The sequence below is a fragment of the Chiroxiphia lanceolata genome, chromosome W (assembly GCF_009829145.1).
Source record: "Chiroxiphia lanceolata isolate bChiLan1 chromosome W, bChiLan1.pri, whole genome shotgun sequence".
Lineage (NCBI taxonomy): Eukaryota > Metazoa > Chordata > Aves > Passeriformes > Pipridae > Chiroxiphia > Chiroxiphia lanceolata.
Window position 1 is genome coordinate 11,394,633 of NC_045670.1, and position 21,477 is coordinate 11,416,109.

Below are 21,477 nucleotides of genomic sequence, written 5' to 3' on the forward strand. Positions count from 1 at the left end.
TTAGCCAAGACAGGAGAAGCAATAAGGATGTAACAGCCCTGACAGAGAAAAGCTGATGTCTATTTCTTGGTAAAGAATTAATGTGGTTCTAGCAGGAATAATTTAAATAAATAATAGGCTGTGATAAGTTCTAAAGTAATTGTAATGTCCCCCAAAATGACAGAGTTATTTGAAGGAAATCTCTGTTGTCTGTGGACTTGTGATCAAATAAAATTAGAGATGAATAAAAGTGAAAATCACGTAATGCCTTAATATAAATCTGTGGCATTAGATTACATGGAGTCCAGGGATGAAATGGTAAAAGACCCTGAGATGCTACTATATAGAGAGGGATTGAGGAGTGTTTACCTTTAGAGATTACTACCCTGGAGTGAGCTCAGATTTACAGAAAGTTGCTTAATTCTACTCTCACATCCTCAGCCTAGGGGCTGGAGGGCTGGATCACAAACTCTTGTGTGGCCGAAACACTGTTTGTTGGAGGAGCTCCTCAGTAGCCAGGTCGTACTGTGCTAGGTGTGTTTTCTGGTAGGAGCTCAGACCCATGTTTTTGTTATTTATGTCTTAGAATAGAACAGTATATACTAGAATAGTTCAGTTGGAAAGGACCTACAGTGATCGTCTAGTCCAACTGCCTGACTACTTCAGGGCTGACCCAAAGTTAAAGCATTTTATTAAGGGCGTCACTGTCACAGGAGAGAGGCTTAGACAAAGTTAGTAAAGAAGCCCTGCTGTTGAAGTCACAAGATGCAGGAAGGACTCCCTTGCTTTCTAAACTCCTTCTCAGAGAAGGGTCTAGATGAGGCTGAATCCTATCTTAGCCTCAGACTGTGTCAACAGTTTAAATTTAAGGAATTATAGAGGTGTGATTAAATCACTTTGTCCCACAGGTTTTAATAATGGCAAAATGGATATATTTATATAAAATGAATTATTTATTATGACAAATGAACAGACGAGTGAACAGATGAAAGATCTTAATCAGAATTATTTACTACACTGTCTAAAAACTAAAAACCTACTAGTAGGGTATAATATAGCATAAAGTAGTATAGTGCACTGTATCAAAGCAATTATATTAAAGCAATTGTATCAAAGCTAGCAAAAGAAACTGTTAAGTAGAGATTGATATAACTCACCATACAAGATAGTGGGCAGATCTCTCTCTTAACCCCTGGGGAGTAACCATGAAGAGGTATCCCTGCTTCACAGGAGAAGCTCCGCACTTCAAGGAAGTCTGTGGAAGAATCTGCCATATGAAAGTTGGACTAGGCTTTTATAGTTATAAAGTGATGGACTGGTAGTCATAGATTTACAGACCAGAGAGCAGCTCATCTGTCAAATCCTGCTTAAAAAAGCAGGATGTGTGTTTGAAGTTTGGTGAAGCAGGCTGGTTTTAGCATAATTCAACACCAAAAGAGCACTCTGGTGCCAGCAGTAGAACTTGCATGATAGCTTGCATTGTATGCATTCTCTGATCAGATTCTAAGCCTTATAGGGGTAGACCATCCTGCCACAGTTACCCAAATGCCTCTTAAACACTGACAGGCATGGAGCATCGACCACCTCTCTAGGAAGCCTGTTCCAGTGTCTGTCCACCTTCTCTGCAAATAAATGCTTTAGAATGTCAAGTCTAAACCTCCTCTGATGCAGTTTTGAACCATTCCCACAGATCCTGCTGTATACCAGGGAGAAGAGATCAGCATCTCCCTCTCCACTTCCCCTCCTCAGGAAGCTGCAGAGAGCAATGCGGTAGCCCCCTCAGCCTCCTCTCCAAACTAGACAAACCCAGAGCCCTCAACTGCTCCTTATAGGATATGCCTTCCAGCCCTTTCACCAGCTTTGTTGCCCTCTCCTGGACACATTCACATACCTTAACATCCTTCTTAAATTATCTTGGGTTGATGGACATAATGTTTTGTCAATACAGGATTGGGTTGATTGGCAGGACATGTGGGCTGGGAGCTATGTTTTCACTTTGATGCCAGGCTTCCTGGGTAGCGAGTACTTCCATCACCATTAGATTTGTCCAACCATCTCATCTGGGTTACATCTGAAAGTGTTGCAGATATGATGCTCTCAGCAATGCTCTCTCCAAGAGAGAAAAAGCTCTTCACGTCTGCCCACCGTGTCCAATCCAGCCCCATGACAGGGGTCAGTAATGAATCTTTGTATTTATCCCTATTCTTCCCAATCCCAGCATCTTGGTCCCAAGCTGCCCATGCTTCATTACTGCTCCCTGCTCCCCAGACCTTATCAGCCCCATTCACACCCCCATTCCCACCTTCCAAATGCCCAAGTTTAACCCACCATCATTCCCAAATGCCCCAACTCTAGCACCCACTTACAACTGCCCCTCCACATGACCTGTTTCCATTGCTAATGAGTCTAATAATGCATCCAACCTGGAGGGCCACACTGTTACCTTCTCCAGTTGATGCCAGGCAGCAAGGACCTGATCCATTAACACAGCATCCCAACTCACACTATGGTCAAACATGGTTTTGCTCAGGCTTGGAGGAAAATGTTAGGTTGATTCAATATGCAGAAGATGAGCCCTTTGGGGATTGTACTCTCCCTATTTCTATGGTAATCGAAACACCTTTCCTTGCAACCAACCTCCAGCACAGGCTTTGTCTGAACCAGCCCAAAGCTGGGAGAGATGGGAGAAGCAAACTTTAGAGCTTTTCAGGATTTCTCCCTGCCTGCTGCCTGTCTCAAATGTTAATGAAAGAGGTAATCATGCAAGGCAGAAAGTAAAGTAAATCCTGGTGTATTCAATAGGGCAGGCTGAAAATTTTCCATCAGGTCTGCTTTTGGAGAGAATATTGGTCTTTTTCCCCCCAGCTTTTTTTTCCCCCCTCTCTTACGAAAACATCTGATGATCACAGAAAATAGAAACTGTCAAAGCAACAGAGAACTTTGAAACCTGGGCAGCCCCCTCCAAGGTTCCTGTCTGCATTTCTGCCTGTGCTCCTGAGGAGGCTCTGCTGCTCTACCTGGGTCCCCTTCCCCATGACCAGGCTGCCCTGTGACTGGCATAACTTTTTGACTTATATGACATTTCCCCCTCTGTTGGAGTATAGAGATTGTATGTGAACAATTTCTGTTGCATTTCTGTAAGCCTTGCCTTGGCATATTTGGGTGTGGACAGTAAAAGCAACTGTTAGTTAAATATGGCTACAGGCTCTGAAGTTAGAACAAAAGAGGCTTTTTGCCAAGGTCAAGGAGGAGTTTTCGGCAGGTGAACAAGTTTTCTCATCTCCTATGGACACCTGTTGTGGTCCAATTAGCACCGGACAACAAAGTATGTTTTCCTTATGTATCCAATCCTCTGTGTAGAAGAATCATACGTCTGAGTGTCATAAGCAGTATATAAGGTGTCTTTCTTCTAATAAAACCGACATTTTGCTGACCATACTGGTCTATGAGCAGTCTGTCCGTGCCCCTCCATCAACACCCCTTCTAATCAGAACCAATATATCTCAGTGAAAGGATTAAGCCTTGTCATCACAGATGGTTACTGCCCACCTGCAAGCAGGGTTCTTCATGAGGTGTTCTCTGCCACAAAATGTAGAGTTGTTCTCTCTTCAGCTCTTTTTTTTTTTTTCACCTGAAGGAATCAGTTTGGGCTCAGAGAACAAGAAATAGGGTCTGGTATATGAACAGGTGGCTCCAGGAAGGAGAAGTCTTACCAGGAGAGGAGGAGGCTACATGTGCCATTAATCCTGCCCCTGGCAGCAGAACTTGTCACTATAAACTGGACCTCAAGATGTCACTAGTGTCTGATGTAAATCTGAGATGAAAACTTCCATTCAATTTCTTTCTGCTTTGTTCTTATAATCTATTTTTAATATTTATTTTCTTCTTCTCTTTCTTCCTTCCTGCGAGCCATGTTCATGAAGGATGACAGTCTTCTGCTTAGCTGACACCATTTCCTCTCCTGCTGCCTCCTCCCAGCTTCTCTGCTCTGCTGAGGCACCAGTGACTCTGGGCTGGACTTCAACACCATCTCACCCCTGGCATGACAGATGGATGCTCCTGTGATGGAAAAGATCAGGCAGGGGATTAGGAGCTCTTCTCATCTCCCCTGCAAACTGCTTACAGACCCCTCTAGAGACCCTTGTAACTCAAACTACCGACAACTATTCCTTGGGCTGTACTGAAGGACACCTGGAGGTCCACCTCATCACCCTCCTGCCCCAAGGCAGTATCAGCTTGTCCTAAACAGCCCAAGACATATTTACTCAACCAGTTCTTTAATATTTCTCCTTCAAACTGCCCAAAGTGGAAATTCGCTTGCTCCTAGCTCAATGTGTCTCTGGGCTCAGCTAGAGAGCTGTTATATGTATGTCCCCAGTGAATCTCATCCTGTTTCTTTTGGTCCAGGTCACTATGGGGATATGGAAGATAGAGAGAGGGGCCAGGATTATTTCCTCCATCTCTTTCCTGGAGTGCCATTATCCAGACTGGATGCAAATCTCCAGCAAAGACCATACCAGTGTTGGCAGTGCATCATTCCCACTACAGCAGCACACATTGCCTGTGGGCCAAGGGGAAACACCACTTGGGGCTTTGCAGGCTGATTTCTCAGCCCCAGAGGAACTGGTGATAGAAGAATCTGGGGATGCTTCTTTTATTTACACTAGATAACTCGGTCTCAGACCAAAGGGCAGACAAGCACCACGGTGATGGATCTCAGCCTAGGCACTAATGCTCTGTTGCCAAGGAAAGATTTCCTCCCCAAAAAAATCCCTGAGCATTTAACAAGGGACATCAAAGTGCAATTCTCTGCTCTGCTGCCCAAGTGAGCAATGCAGGATTACTGCATGGGGTGATTCACACCTCCCAAAAAAGAGAACGGCTGCACAAAAGTCCTCGCCTTCACGTTGGCACCTATATAGGTTCCTATATTTGGGGAACAGAGCATCCGAGCACTTAAGGGAAGCAACTGTGAATCTTTGAGGATAAAGATCTGTTCAAAAATCACCTTTTAACTCTCTTTCACCTGAAAATAGGGCAAGCTGATCCTCAGGCAGAACTCATCACAGGGATGACAAGATGCTTTTGAGCATCAGTCGGCAGCATCTGGGTTAATGGGAGCCTCCTTCATCAGCTGTTAAGAAAGAAAGAAGGGTAGGAAGGCTCTGCAGAGGGATCTGGACAGGCTGTATTGATGGGCCGAGGCCAATGGTATGAGGTTCATGTTGCCTTGGAGTTTTTGGTTTTTTAATTTTTATAGGTTTTAGAAATAGTTATGTAGTGAATGTAGGTTTTAGAAGTAACTGTATTATATCCCTTACCCTTTAGCACAGTAGTTTACGCATATCCAACCCTATTGCCCCATTTCATATCAATTCCCCCTAGATTCCAGCAGCATATTTAGTCTCTTTTTCAAGGTAGGCCTTCATTCTGTTTAAGAACATCTGCACCCTGGCCTGGACAACAAGATATCATGCAGGCAAAGTAACCTTCAAATCCAGAACTTTGGAAAGCCTCCAAGGCTGAGGAAGATGAAGATGAGGAAGAGGGGGTCCCAAAACTCCCCTAGACTCAATTCCCGAGGGGTGGGGCAGGGCAGAACAGGTCAAAGGCCAGGGGGTGGATGAACAGGGATTGGATGAACATCATTATAAAAATTGTAACTCCTGGGTCGGGGGCGTGCTTGTAGTTTGTATTTCCAGAGCCTGAGAGGCTTCATTAAAACCTTCCCTTATCTTACCTCCTACTAAATTGCCCTGGAGTTTTTTTCTCCCTGAATTTTTTAGGCAACATTCAATAAGGTCAAGTGCTTCAGTCATAACAACCTGTGGTGGATTGACCTTGACTGGATGCCAGGTGCTCACCCAGCCGCTCTATCACTCCTCAGCTGGACAGGGGAGAGAGTAAGGTGGAAAAAAACAACTCGTGGGTCGGGATAAGACAGTTTATTTAAAGCAAAAAGTAAAGCAAAACTTGCATGCGCAGAAGCGAAAGATAGCAGGGTTTATTCTCTACTTCCTATCAGCAGCGATGGTCGACCACTCCCGAGAAGCAGGGTTTCATCACGTATGACAGTTTCTCAGCAGGCAACCATTGGAAACAATGAATGCCCACCTTCCTGCTCCTTGCCTCAGCTTTTATATCTGAGCTGATGTCCTATGGTCTGGAATATCCCTTTGGTCAGTTTGGGTCAGCTGGCCTACTTGGGTCCCCTCCCAGGATCTTGCCCTCAACTGAGGAAGGAATGTTACAGTGCTGATGCTGTGCTCAGCAGTAGCCAAAACACCAGTGTGTTATCGACACCCTTCTAGCTGCCAATGCAAAGCACAGCACTGTGAGGGCTACTGTGGGGAAATGAACTCCAGCTCAGCCAGACCCAATACACAACCCCATGCAATGCTATAGATTGGGAGCAGAGTGGCTAGAAAGCTTCCCAGCAGAAAAGGACCTGAACATGAGCCAGTGTGTGCCAGGTGGCCAAGAGGGCCAATGGCATCCTGGCTTGCATCAGAAATAGTGTGGCCAGCAGGACTAAGGAAGTGATTGTCCCCCTGTACTCAGTACCAGTGAGTTTGCACCTCAAGTGCTGTGTCCAGTTCTAGGCCCCTCACTGCAAGAAAGAAATTGAGGTACTGGAGCAGGTCCAGAGAAGAGCAACGAAGCTGGTGAAGGGTCTAGAAAGTAAGTCCTATGAGGAGCAGCTGAGGGAACTGGGATTGTTTAACCTGGAGAAGAGGAGGCTCAGGGGTGACCTTATCGCTCTTTACAACTACCTTAAAGGAGGTTGTAGCCAGATGGGGGTCAGCCTCTTCTCCCAGGCAACTGGTGACAGGATGAGGATATAGCCTCAAGCTGCGCCAGAGGAGGTACAGACTCTAATATACAGTCAGGTAAGCAAGCCCACGGCAAGCACAGGAGCCTGCTCATGACTAGCTAAACTGCAATAACAGCTATAAATTCCATTTAGTACATCCCAATCAAATCTTTCATCATCTCAAACCCTTCAAGCCCTACATTGGCCACCAAAAAGGACTGTCATGGTTTAACCCCAGCCAGCAGCCAAGCCCCACGCAGCTACTCGCTTACTCCCCACCAGCTGGATCCAGGAGACAATCAGAAGGGTAAAAGCTAGAAAAGTCATGGGTTGAGATAAAGACAGTTTAATAAGGAAAGCAAAAGCTGTTGTCATGGTTTGAGAGCCCTAAAATCCAATTCCCTAGTTCTAGCCCCTCTCCCACATCTCAACCCAGTGTGAGATGGGTTTTCCAGATACCACACGAGACTCAAAGTGGGGGGAAGGGATTATATATTACAATGACTATACAAAATAAATACTACAATACATTATATACAATCTTAACTATCCCTACCATGACAAAACAGTATTTACAATGGATCAAATCTCTTCTCCCTTCCAAATAAAAGTCCAGGAGGGAAGAAGGAAAAGATCCTTTCTACTTTCAGAGCAACAGTGTCTCTAAGGTAGCAGGCTCTCTGTCTCTCTCTTCCACGCAACAGCTGTAGCTGGATCTCTGCCAGTACACATGAGGGGGGTATCCAAACCCTCTTGGCCCTTTGTCTCCAAGCGAGGGTCTTCTCTTCCGTAGGCTGTGTTCACTGGGACAAAGGTCACTTCACTACGTCATACCACGAAGCGCAGGGGTCTTCGTGACGGTCCCTATCTTCAGGGGATTCAAATTCCCCTACAGAGCTTCTGTGCTCTGTCTCAAGGCAGCGGGGGGGGGGGGGGGGGGGGGGGGGCAAAAGCCCTCCTCTGCATTCCTTTGGCCGTCCCGGTCCAGCTTTCCAGGACACCTGAGCTTTTCAGCTCCTCTCTGGAGTGCATGCTGCATCTTAGGACTTCCATTCAGTAGGAGTCCATCCTCTCCACTTAGGAGAGGTCACAAAAGGAGTTTGGGGTTTCTGGTTTCAGTTCTTACCCCAAAACTCTGTCTCTGTAGAGCTTAGTTCTCTCTCTGCTGCTGACCCTCGTCTCTCAGGCAACTCTGTATCTTCCTACTTGGCTGCATGCTTGTTTGCTGCTTCTCTCTTCTCTCTTTTGGTTCTCTGCCACTTTTCCTCGGTCAGTGCTGTTCTTGCTGCCGCTGCTTTCAGTATCTCTTGCTGCTGCTCACAGTGGAGAAACATCCCCCAGTTTATACTAAAGGCACTTAGCCCAGTCTTACACTGTTCCAAGACCCTGTAGCCCCCCAACCGGGGCTGGGGGGGGGAGGGGGGGGAGAGCCCCCCAGGGGGCTCCTGCCCCTCAGCTCGTGACTCTACAACATGACTACTTCTCCAACAACAACTGCAACTACTTTCTTTTCCGGTCTAAGTGTGATATGTTTATATTTTGCAGAAGCCCTCATTGGTTCAAACCTCAAGGGTCACCACCCCCTAGGGGTTTACCATTTTATAACTTCAGGGGGAAAACTGTTCCCCCCCCCAACTCTGCACACAAGCAAAGCAAAACAAGGAATTCAGTCACCCCTTCCCATAGGCAGGCATGTTTTCAACCATCTCCAGGAGAGCAGGGCCCCATCACATGTAATGGTGACTTGGGAAGACAAACACCATCACTCTGAACATCTTCCCCTTCCTCCTTCTTCCCCCTACTTTATACACTGAGTATGATGCCAAATAGTCTGGAATATCCCTTTGGTCAGTTGGAGTAACCTGTCCCGACTGTGTCTCCTCCCAGCCTCCCATGCACCCCCAACCCCCTCCCCAGCATGGCAGTACAGAAAGCAGAAAAGGCCTTGGCTCTGAGCAAGCCCTGCTCAGCAATAACAAAAGTATCTCTATATTATCAACTCTGTTGTCTTAGTTTAGCAAGACACAAATGTCCGTTAAGGAGAGGAGGGGGGGCAGAAAAGAAAAGCCAACCTCCTCCCTCCACGTTATTACAACTCCGAAACTAAGAGGCTTCAGGTGAAAGGTGTGGAAAAAGAAAAATAACAGCTCTTTATTAACAAATCCAGATAAACAAAGTCCTAATTCCCAGGGGGGGGTGGGGGAGAGCTGTCCCCGGAGGTTCAACAACCATTTACAGCCACGTGATAGATGGTGGCTTCCACGACCAACAATGAAAGAGTTTTTTTCCTTCCCCCCGCTCCTTCCCCCTTCCCACCTCCCCGCACACTGGAAAAAAAGGGATGGGGGGGCATGATTGATATTGGGAAAAAATTCCAACATCTCAACCACTGGGAAGAAAATTAACTCTTCTCCAGCCAACACCATCATGGGGTGTTTTTTTGGCTTTTTTTGGAAATTCATCCCATTTCAAACTTATAACGTTATCTACCCTAAATTTTTTCCCATACTAACATACTATATCGGATTCAAACTTTCCAACCATATACATACATACATTACCCCAACTGTATACATATTACTAATATTTACATATAAATACAGGCACAGTGTTATGGGCAGTTCAGCCAAATCTAAGGTCTCCTTGAGGTATACACCGTGTTTCTCCATCTTCCTGCATTACCCACCACGTGAAGCCTGGTCCTTGAGCAAAAACAATGCCACGAATGGGTTTGCCTTTGCTTGAGGCAGGATTAATCCAAACTGTTTTACCTAACATACCTCTCAAGTGAATTACTGAGACTTTGTCTCCATCTACCATGAGGAAGGACTCTGATTGGGCAGGGCCGGCTCGATTGACAGAGCCTCTAGTGTTGACTAACCATGTAGCCTTTGCTAGGTGCCGATCCCAGTGCTTGAAAGTCCTTCCACCCAATGCCTTCAGGGTGGTTTTCAACAGTCCATTATATTGTTCAACCTTCTCTGTGGTTGCTGCATGGTATGGGATGTGATACATCCACTCGATGCCATGCTCCTTCACCGAGGTGGTAACGAAGCTGTTCTTGAAATGGGTCCCATTATCTGACTCAATTCACTCTGGGGTGCCATGTCTCCACAGGACTTGCTTTTCAAGGCCCAGGATGGTATTTCGGGCAGTGGTGTGGGGCACTGGATGTGTCTCCAGCCATCCAGTGGTGGCTTCCACCATGGTGAGCACATAGCGCTTGCCTTGGCGGGTCTGTAGCAGTGTGATATCATCAACCTGCCAGGCCTCCCCGTATCTGTACTTACTCCAACATCCACCACACCACAGGGGTTTCAGTCTCTTAGCCTGTTTAACGGCAGTGCATGTCTCACAATCATGGATAACCTGAGAAATAGTGTCCATGGTTAAGTCCACCCCTCGGTCTCGCACCCATCTATAGGTGGCATCTCTGCCCTAATAACCTGAGGCATCATGGGCCCATCAAGCTAGGAACAACTCTCCCAACTCTCCCTTGTGCTGCCAGTGCAGATCTACCTGTGACACCTTGACTTGTGCAGCTCGATCTGCCTGTTCATTGTTGCGATGCTCCTCATTGGCTCAATTTTTGGGCACATGGGCATCTACGTGGTGGACTCTCACAGCTTCTCTACCTGGGTGTATTCATGTTTAATTAGACACTGCTACCTTTGGTCTGTGTTTTGGCAGAACCATCTGTGAGAGTCTGTTCTTTTCCTGCCAAGTTATGTGAAAACAAGCACTGATTAAACAAGAACTTCGTCCTTGAAGGAAGTATCTTATATAAAGTGAAATTAATTGGTGACTGGTTATTGGCCGAAGGCCCTCCAAGGGCATTTGAAGGAGAAAGTGAAGAGGAGGATGATATAGTAAGCCACCAGACTCATATAGGAAAGACCCCCAGAGGTGTAGCACTCAGGCACAGGAGGGGTACCACTTACATAACGGGAGAGGGACCAAAGGGCTCTAGCTGGGCGATGTTGACCACACCTGCCCAGGTAGATGTCGTAGGTTAATTGTATAAAAATCAGAGAGCTTTTGCTGGGAGCAGACTCAAGCTTCACATGGAGGACAATGTTGCATTTGCAGGGACACCTGCCATTTTGTGAGTCTGCCGACGCTCCGGGAATGCAGCTTCTGCTATGGGGAATTCTAGGCGGCATTCTGGGGTAGGTAAGACAACCTCATAAGTAATGTCTGAGTGAGTGGGGGGTTGTACTGAGGGCTTATTTCCCTCGTCTTTCCTGTTTCTCCATTTCTCGTCTTGTTGACCACTTCTTTGTAATAAATATTGTTTTGTTGAGCTTTCAATGGCGTACTGGTTTCAGTTTCAGCATTCTCCCTGCTACACTGGGAAGCAATGTCTTGCCACATAGCAGCAACCCAAATGGGTTTCCCTCTGCGTTTCCTATTGGCCTTCTTCCATCGGTCTAAACATCCCCACAGAGCGTTGACCATCATCCATGAGTCAGTGTAGAGGTAAAGCTTTGACCACTTCTCTCGTTCAGCAATGTCCAATGCCAACTGGACAGCTTCGAGGTCTGCGAATTGGCTCGATTCACCTTCTCCTTCAGTAGCTTCTGCAACTTGTCATGTGGGACTCCATATGGCTGCTGTACATTTTCGGTTCATCCCTGTGTCATAGGTTTACTTGTTCTAAAAATCCAAGCAGAAATTTTCCTTTCCCCTGTCCCACTGTAAAAGAAGGATGTTGAATGAGGGAGGGGGGAGGGGTAATTGACCCATACAAAAGAACTAGTTGGCATATCTGCATTCCAGGCTGATGGTCCTTCCTAAAACTGATGGGAGGGGCGATGAGTTTTTTTTCTTCTCAAAAACGGGACACTTCACTTTTTGCCTTAACTCCGGCAAGGTGTATTTGAGGGGTCAGAAGTTCACTCTGTTTTCAGCCTAGTCATCCGGCTGTTTTATCTGGCTTCAGTTTGCCTACGCCCTGCTCTATCCCTAGCCTGGACCTGCTCAGATTTCATTGGAGAGGTTTTGCCCACCTGCAGAGGAACTTTTTGGAGTGGGAGTCGCTCTTTCCCCTTCTCCGCTCCTGTGTTTTTGGGAACAGTTTCTGCACATCAACGAAGGGAGGAGTCCTGGCCACAGCCAGCAGCAGACAGTGTGAGTTTTGTGGGAAGAAACTGCCCTTCTTTCCCCTTCCCCTTCTTGGTGTGGGGGGGAAATCTCCATTTCTGCTTCTCCCGTGCACTGGGGCCTCACGCAACCACCACCAGAGCCCAAAAGCCCCCCCTGCTGGCCACCACAGAGCAACTGCGGGCTCTGCTCCTCCACAGATCCAACAGTGCCCCCTGCTGACTGTGGTTAGAATTGCACCAAAGGACAGGAAGTATCGTACTGTTTCTTTTTTGAAGGGGACTTCTGGGTACAGGATTATTGTTTAGTTGGTTTTGTGTTCTTTTGTTGTTCTGCCAATACATATATATCCTTTAATAAAGCGTTGTAATTTTTTTCTTTCTGTTTTCCATACTTCCTCAATTGGAGCCTCTTAATTTCAGATTTACAATTGCTGAGAGAGAGGAGTTTGGTCTACCTCATAACTGATCCTCCTTAGCAAAACACTTCTGTCTCATTAAACTGAGACACCCTACGATGTGACAGGAATTGTCAGTGAAAAGGGCATAGCGTGTTTCTTCTTCTGGTAGTTGATTGTATGCTGGGGCTTCCTCAGCCCATATCACCTGCTCTCCTTCTTCTTCATCTGCTAGACCAAAATTCTCACCTTCTGGACAGTTTGTGATGATTCCTAGGATCCCGGGGTGATTCGGATTTCCAATACGGGTGAGCTGCGTGATCAGAGCAATCCACTTACTTCATGTAGCATCAGTGGCATGATGCGTAGAGGGTGCCTTTCCCTTGAACATCCAACTCAACAGTAGTAGTTGGGGTGCCAGGAGGAGCTGTTCTTCTGTGCCAATCACCTCTGAGGCAGCTTGTACTCCTTCATAAGCTGCTAGGATCTCCTTCTCTGTTGGCATATAGTTGGTTTCAGATCCTCTGTAGCTTCGGCTCCAGAATCCAAGTGGGCGGCCTTGGGTCTCTCCAGGCACCTTTTGCCAGAGGCTCCAGGAAGGACCATTATCCCTGGCTGCAGAGTAGAGTGCATTCTTCACATCTGGTCCTGTCCTGACTGGTCCAAGAACTACAGCATGGGCAATCTCCTGTTTGATCTGTTCAAATGCTTGCTCCTGTTTGGGACCTCAGTGGAAATCATTCTTCTTATGGGTTACTAAGTGGAGAGGGCTTACGATTTGACTGTACTCAGGGATGTGCATCCTCCAAAAACCTATGGCCCCCAGGAAAGGTTGCGTTTCCTTTTTGCTGGCCACTGGACCCATTGCTGTGATCTTATCGATGACTTCTGTCAGGATCTGACGACGTCCATCTTGCCATTTCACCTCCAGGAACTGGATCTCTCGGGCAGGTCCCTTGACCTTACTCTTTTTGATGGCAAAACCGGTTCCCAGGAGAATCTGGATGATTTTCTCTCCTTTCTCAAAAACTTCCTCTACTGTATCCCCCCATATGATGATGATGTCATCAATGTACTGCAGGTGTTCTGGAGCCTCACCCTTCTCTAGTGTAGCCTGGATCAGTCCATGGCAGATGGTGGGACTGTGTTTCCACCCCTGGGGCAGTCTATTCCAGGTGTACTGCACACCCCTCCAGGTGAAAGCAAACTACTGCCTGCACTCTGCTGCCAAGGGGATGGAGAAGAATGCATTTGCAATGTCAATAGTGGCATACCACCTCGCTGCTTTGGACGGCTTGTACTGGAGCTCCAACATGTCTGGATCAACCAGGTCAAAATGGGCTCGTTTTGGTGTCGAGTAACGTCGTTCCGCATATTGTAGAACTGGTCATATGACAGGGATTCGGTAATGATCTTGGGCTCTGAGTCCTCTACTGGTTGTGAAGGCTCTGGTTCCCTGTCCTTGTTAACTAGGCGTATTGACTTAGCTTTATACTTCTTCCTCTGCACTGGGGCCACTTGCACTGTCTGTGACTTCCCTTCTGACGTGACTGGGGACTGAGCACTTGTGATGTCTATTGGTTTCTCTGTTCCACTATCTTTCCCTTCTGACTGTAGGTGTTGCCCCGTCCATACCATGGTGCGGTAAGCATGGGCTAAGGTCCAGCACATTGCTATGAGCTGTCCATGTCTGGAATTTATGAACCGATGTTCTTTCAGGCACTCAGTAACCTTACAGGGAATCCGTGTTTGGTCAGGGGAGAGCTTCCAAACAATTGGGGGAGAGTATTCCTTCAGCACCTGGCTTATCTCCTCCCATGTTCCCATCCAATCAGGGTGATTTATGTCTAGGGCAGGCTGTTGGACCATGGCAGGTGACTGGACAGCGGCAGGTGGTTGGACCGTGGCAGGCTGTTGGACAGTGGCAGGCTGTTGGACAGGTTCCTGGGTAGGGTCCCTAGTGTCTGGAATAGATCTTGTGGCAGTTACCAAAGACAACCTCACCCTGTCTCTAAATGCTGGGTAGGCCACACTGAACAAACACAGCAAAAACATCATCAAGAATAGAGTATCTTTAACTTCCAGGGGAAAATTCAACCCTTCAGAAGCTACTGTGGTAGGGCGATATGAGAAGTGGGTGAAGGGTTGGGAAAAAGCATTTCCCTGTGTTCCTCCCCCAAAATAGGTACTATTATCAGTGAAACCCCAATAAATAGGAACCTGGGTGGTGATAGTAATGCAGCCATGTATATATATTCCAAAAGGGAACTCCGGGGCCAGAATTTTTCAGCCACTGGTACCAATTTACAAATTTGATAGCAGCCACAACTATTGCAGCCATGGTGTCCATCTTTAAGCAGTGATGTATAAATGGAAAACCCATATACACGACCATATGCCAAAAGAAGTTGGACCACATGATGCCTAATGGTGTCTCTATATGCAACACACAGTTAAATTACAGAAGAGAGGTTATGCCTTTTCCACCTTTCCTCTCGTCGAACCCCATGATTTGAGCACCAATTAAATGTCTTAGTTTAGCAAGACACAAATGTACGTTAAGGAGAGGAGGGGAGGGCAGAAAAGAAGGGCCAATCTCCTCCCTCCACATTATTACAACTCTGAAATTAAGAGGCTTCAGGTGAAAGATGTGGAAAAAGAAAAATAACAGCTCTTTATTAACAAACCCAAATAAACAACAATGGTGCAACCAAAACTTTCAAACAAACAAAGTTCTTATTCCCCAGGTCGGGGGGGGGGGCGAGCTGTCCCCAGAGGCTCAACAACTGCTCACAACCATGGTCAACAATGAAAGAGTTTTTTTCCTGCCAGTCCCAGGGCTATGGCACGGTGCTCAGGTCAGGCAGTGCCGTGGGAAGATGCTCTGCTAATGCTACCCCACAGCCTGGGGCAGAATACCTCGCTCCAAGACAGTCAGGGGCTCTTCCAGACATCTTCTCACAGAGGTGTCTGGCAGGGAAAGGAAAAAAAGAAATAACTTCTCCTCAGGGAAAAGTGTGTGTGTGGGGGGAATGTGACCAAAACCGAGGGTGGCTGCCACTCTGTTGGTCAGTGGACAGCAAGTCCCACAGACAAAAAGGACGTCCAAGGCGTGGTGCTGGCTGGTTTTAAAGAGAAGCCTCCCCCTACTCCCATGCTGCCCTGCACGTGGCCCCGCTCCTTCCCCCTTCCCACCTCCCCGCACCCTGGAAAAAAAGGGATGGGGGGGGTGATTGATATTGGGAAAAAATTCCAACATCTCAGCCACTGGGAAGAAAATTAACTCTTCTCCAGCCAACACCAGCATGGGGTGTTTTTTTGGCTTTTTTTGGAAATTCATCCCATTTCCCAAAGAACTTTGAGATGTTGTCTTCTTGCAAGGGGATCCGTATCTGCTTGTTGTACAGGGCTTTGCGTCAATGTCTTCCTGGTGGGCTTGTGGGCTACCCTCTTGGTGACGACAGAGGCCAGAAGTAGTTGTGTGGGGTGGGCTCTGGGGCTTGTGGTGACTTGTTGAGCTCTTGTTGACTCAGCCTTCTGTTTTCACCAGGCTTCAACAGATTTTTGGCCTTCATGCTGATTACTGTTGCCGTGGGATTTAGGTGCTGAAAAAATCTCCCGGAGCAGTTAATTAGGGGTGAGATAAGAAAGGGTTTATTTGCCAAGGCAGAAGATGTTACAAGACGCGCGCGCCCGTGCCCGAGAGGTTACATTTTATAATACCATCCATCCAATCCCAGATGTGTCCACCCTGTGGCCTTTACTCTGGACCGCCCCGGGGTCCACCCCCTGAAATGGGTCTGGGGTGCATTTTGGGACCACCTACTTCATCACCTTCACCATCATCAGAGCACAAAGGGTACATAGTTACCTAATTTTTGACTTCATTCTGTGGTTTAGGCCCAGATATGCTGTTCTGTCAACTGTCTAGGCCTTGCCTTGACAAAAGACTAAACATTTCTATTAGATTTGGGGCTATAAGTGATATAGGGAGGATAGAATGGGGTAAGAGGGTTAAGGAATGTATAAACAAGGGTGCTAGAGGGAAAAGGATAAGGGACAAGGGACAAAGAAGGGAGGGTTTCTGCTTTTAAAACCTACTTATAAAACTTACAAGTCCTACAAATATTAGAAAAATAAAACCATTAGGGGCTTAAGGCATCAGTCCCCCCTTAGAGAGTGGACAAAACCCAAAGGTCTTGTCCAATCTCTACTACCTACACCTACAACAACTATAACATCGGTGCATGCAGTGAGCTATTACACTAACACTAAGTATGTACAATACTAAAATAAACAGTTGTCTCATCCATGTCCAGTTCGGTAACCATGAAGTGAGTTTGTGGAGGACATCTCCTAAACCTAGGGAGACATCATCTAGAGATATTTGATGTAAGATTTTGGTTTGATTTCGAATTGCGGCCAAATCATTATTAATTCTACCAGTCTGATCTATGTAAGAACAGCAACTGGTATTGATGACTTTACACACGCCTCCCTGTGAGGCTAGCAAAAAATTGAGGGCCATTCTATTTTGTATTACTACACGAGACAAGCTTTGGAACTGTTCTTTTAGGGTTTCAATTGCATCCAGAGTGTGATCTTGAATGTTTTCCATAACAGCCGAAATATTTACAATTGCCTTTTCCAATTCACTCACTCCTAGAGATGGGACTAAAGCCCTGACTATGCTGTGGAAAATTGTAGGGCGCTCAATGAGGGGATTGCTAGTTCTTTTTGCTCTTTTTGGATAGGGTTTTTTCCATTCTTGTTCATCAATTGGATCGAGAATTGTTATATTTGGAATCACTGCCCCCAAAGCACAGGCCCGATCTTTATCAAGGGGCAAAACTTTCCAGGCTTCCTTTTCACAAATCCAGTACCATCCTGATCCCTGGGGAGGAATTAATCTCAAAGGGAACTGTGCCATCCCCGCAACAATTTCTGGGTTTATTTCTTCTTTTGAATTGTTTTTATCACAGTGGGGGGGGAGAATGATTTCTCCTGTAGCGTTTATAATCATGCAGGGAACAACATCCTGATTAGAAATTACATTACTTAGGGCCACTGGATAATAAGCCTCTGTAACTGGCTTCCAGGTCCCTGGGAAATTCATCATGGACTTACCGAAGTTTGTCTCATTTAGTAAAATGCCAATTAGGGGCCACTCACTATTCTCATCATCAATTGCTGGTACTTGAGTACAAATCCAGCATTCTGTTTTCCGGAGAATTTTAGATACGTTTTGGACTAGGGCCACATGCAATTTTTGGTCCCAAACTCGGTTCATAGTTACCGGTTGCACGAACAGAATATACAGAACAAGCAGTCTATTCCACATCATCATCATCGGTGTCCAGTTCTGGTTGGCTGGTTGTTCCAGGAGCTGATGCTCTCTTGACTCTGGAGTAGTGGAACCAGGGTTCTCTGCCAGCAACTTTGACGGCGGTGAGGGAAGTCAGCAGGACTTGGTATGGTCCTCCCCACTTGGCTCGTAAGGGGTCACTGTTCCACCACTTGACGTAGACCCAGTCTCCTGGCTGGAATGGGTGAGCAGGGGTGTCCAGTCCTATGGGTCTGGATAACTCGATGACCTTCTGCAGCTTCTGCAAAGTAGAGCCTAAAGCAATCAAATATTTTCGTAAATCGGTTCTCCCTCTTAAGTGTACATCCCCTGGTATGTGTGGTGCTTGATATGGTCTTCCATATAGTATTTCATATGGGCTTATGTTATCCCTCCGCCTCGGCTGGATACGAATCCTCAGCAAAGCTAGTGGCAAAGCTTGAACCCAGGACATAGATGTTTCCTGACAAATTTTGCTTATTTGCATTTTCAAAGTGCCATTCATTCGTTCAACTTTGCCACTAGCCTGAGGTCTATAGGGGGTATGTAGGTCCCAGACAATTCCTAGGATGCGGCATACTTCTTTTACTACTGTCGCAATGAAATGTGTTCCTCTATCTGATGCCATTCCTAGAGGAACCCCAAACCTTGGAATTATGTGGTTCAGTAAAGCTTTTACCACTTCCCTTGCTGTGTTAGTGCGACAGGGGTATGCTTCAGGCCGTCCACTGAAAGTGTCAACTAATACCAGGATGTATTTGTACCCCCCCCCCATGGTGGTAACTCAGCAAAATCTATTTGCCAGTAATCTCCGGGTTGGTCTCCAACTTTTGTTACCCCTAGTACCACTCTCTTTGATGTATCTGGGTTGTTTCGTTTGCAGATTTCACACTTACCTACTATGGACTGCACAGCTTCAGTCATATTTGTTCCTATTACTGTTTTCTTTAGATGTTTCAGGAGGTTTTCCGTTCCCCAATGGGTAGCCTCGTGTTCCTGTTGAGCTATTTCCCTAAGGAGCAGTGGTGGGACTACAACCTGTCCAGTAGGGGTAACAGCCCACCCCCCTTCTTTGATTTCAGCTTTCAGTGATCTAATTAGCTGATTATCTCTCTCATCATACTTAGGGGTGTATTTTGTCAAATCAACTTCCTTTTGTGGCACTATTGCCAAGATGCCTTTTTCTGCAGCCCCTTTTGCTGCTTGATCAGCAAACCGATTTCCCAACTCGGGAATTGTTTTTCCTTTTTGGTGGGCCCTGCAATGCATAATAGCTACCTCCTCTGGTTTCCAAATACTCTGCAGGAGTGCATGAATTTGGTCTGCATGCTTGACTCCACTGCCTTGGGCTGTCAGTAGTCCTCTTTCTTTCCAGATTGCTCCGTGGGCATGTACAACGCTAAATGCATATTTTGAGTCAGTCCAGATATTTACCTTCTTTCCTTCGCTCAGTTCCAAGGCTCTTGTCAATGCAATTAATTCTGCTTTTTGGGATGACACATCTGCTGGCAAGGCTTTTGCCTCGATCACTTCGTCTCTGGTCGTCACTGCATACCCTGTGAAGCGCTTACCATCTCGCATGAAGCTGCTTCCGTCTGTATACAGTTCCCAGTCTGCATTTTCCAGGGGCACATCTTTCAGGTCTGGTCTGCTGGAGTAAGTCTCCTCTATAGTCTGTAAACAGTCATGCTCAGGGACACTGTCAGTTAGTGTTGAAGACAGAAACATAGCTGGATTTACAATAGATGTTGTTTTCAAAGTAACATCGTCTTGTTCCAGCAACACAACCTGGTACTTAAGCATTCTGCTGGGGGACAGCCAGTGGCCTCCCTTTTGTTCAAGCACGGCTTGAACTGCATGGGGTACATACACGGTGATACGCTGCCCAAGGGTGAGCTTCCGGGCCTCTTCAATCAGGATAACAGTTGCTGCAACAGCTCGCAGGCACCCTGGCCACCCTTGGCTAACACTGTCCAGCTGTTTAGAAAAATAAGCCACAGCTCTTCGTTGGCTTCCCAGAGTTTGCGATAACACCCCCAGAGCAACATTCAACTGCTCATGTGTAAACAGTTCAAAAGGTTTAGTCAAATCTGGTAGTCCTAGTGCTGGAGCTGACATCAAGGACTGTTTCAGCTGTTGAAACACATCTCTGGTCTCATCTGTCCATGTTACAACTCCCTCTTTGGCCGTTTTCAGGGCTTCATACAGAGGTTTGACTAGCAACCCATAGTTAGCTATCCACAGCCGACACCATCCTACCATTCCCAGGAAAGCCTGCATCTCTCGTACAGTGTGGGGCTCTGGGAGACGGCAAATGGCTTCTTTTCGGTCTGTGCTGAGTCGCCGATGCCCACGATAGATTTCAAGTCCCAGGTAGATGACTATCTCCTTGGCTATCTGTGCCTTCTCTCTCGAGACCCGATACCCACTTAGCCCCAAAAAGTTCAAGAGACTTACAGTGAGCTCGATGCATTGGTCCCGGCTTTTGGCTGCGATTAAGATGTCGTCAACATACTGCAGGACAACTCCTTCTTGCTGCTGTCTTCTCCAGTCCTCCAGTTCTTTTGCCAACTGATTTCCGAAAAGTGTTGGACTGTTCTTAAAGCCTTGTGGAAGAACTCTCCAGGTTAGTTGCGTTTTTCTCCCTGTCTCAGGATTTTCCCACTCAAAGGCAAAAATCTCTTGGCTGTCTTTGTGTACAGGAATGCAGAAAAAGGCATCTTTAAGATCGAGTACAGTGAACCATCCTAAATCTTCTGTCAATGTGGTTAACAGTGTATAGGGGTTGGCTACCACTGGGTAGATGTCCTCAGTTATTTTATTGATGGCCCTAAGATCTTGGACTAGCCGATAGCTTTTGCCATCAGCCTTTTTCACTGGTAGGATGGGGGTATTAAATCTGGATTCACATTCTACTAGTAAACCAAATTTAAGGAACTTTTCAATTATAGGTGCTAGGCCTTTTCGGCTTTCTAATTTCAAAGGATATTGTTTTTGCCTTACCGGGACTGCTCCTGGCCTGAGTGCGATGCTTACTGGTTCAGCTTGCTTTGATTTCCCAGGGTACTTGCTGGCCCAGACTAAAGGTATGACAGCATTTTCAACTTCTGCAGGGATCTCTCCATGATTTTCCTGTATAAAGAAAGCAGCTGCCTCGACATATTTAGTATCTGGGATTATAACCTTTATGTCTCCCCCCTTGGTGAATTTAATTTCAGCTTCTAATTTTTCCAGTAAGTCTCTACCCAGTAAAGGTTTAGGAGAATTTGGCATGTAAAGAAATTGGTGAGTTACCCAGTGCTTACCCAATTTGAATTTTAAAGGTTTAAAAAATGGCCTTGTTTCACTTACCCCTGTAGCACCGACCACAGTTACAGTTTCATGGCTCAGTTTCCCTTCCAAAGTATTTAAAACAGAGTATGCCGCACCTGTGTCAACCAAAAATTCAACATTCTCCCTTCCCAGCTTAGCTGTAACCAGAGGCTCTGCTGGGGAAGAAGCCTCCGGTCCCCCTCATACACTCTGACTCACAGCCAGTTGGGAGGCTGGGGGTGGTGGGGGGGGAAGTGTGTTTTCAGTTCCCCTCAGCTCCGGGCAGTCTTTTCTCCAATGTCCCTTCTTCTTACAGTTAGAACATCTGTCATCTGCTATGTCCTGCCGACGGTTAGACCTCTGATACCTGGGGTTATGTTTATAAGGCTCTCTATAGCCACCTTCTTGTTCCATCACCCTTGTTTTCCTTTTATGCTCCCTATTTTGATATACCGTCCAGGCTATATCTAACAGCTCACTAATATCCTTTCTATCACCACCTGCTTTTTGCAGTTTTCTTCTTATATC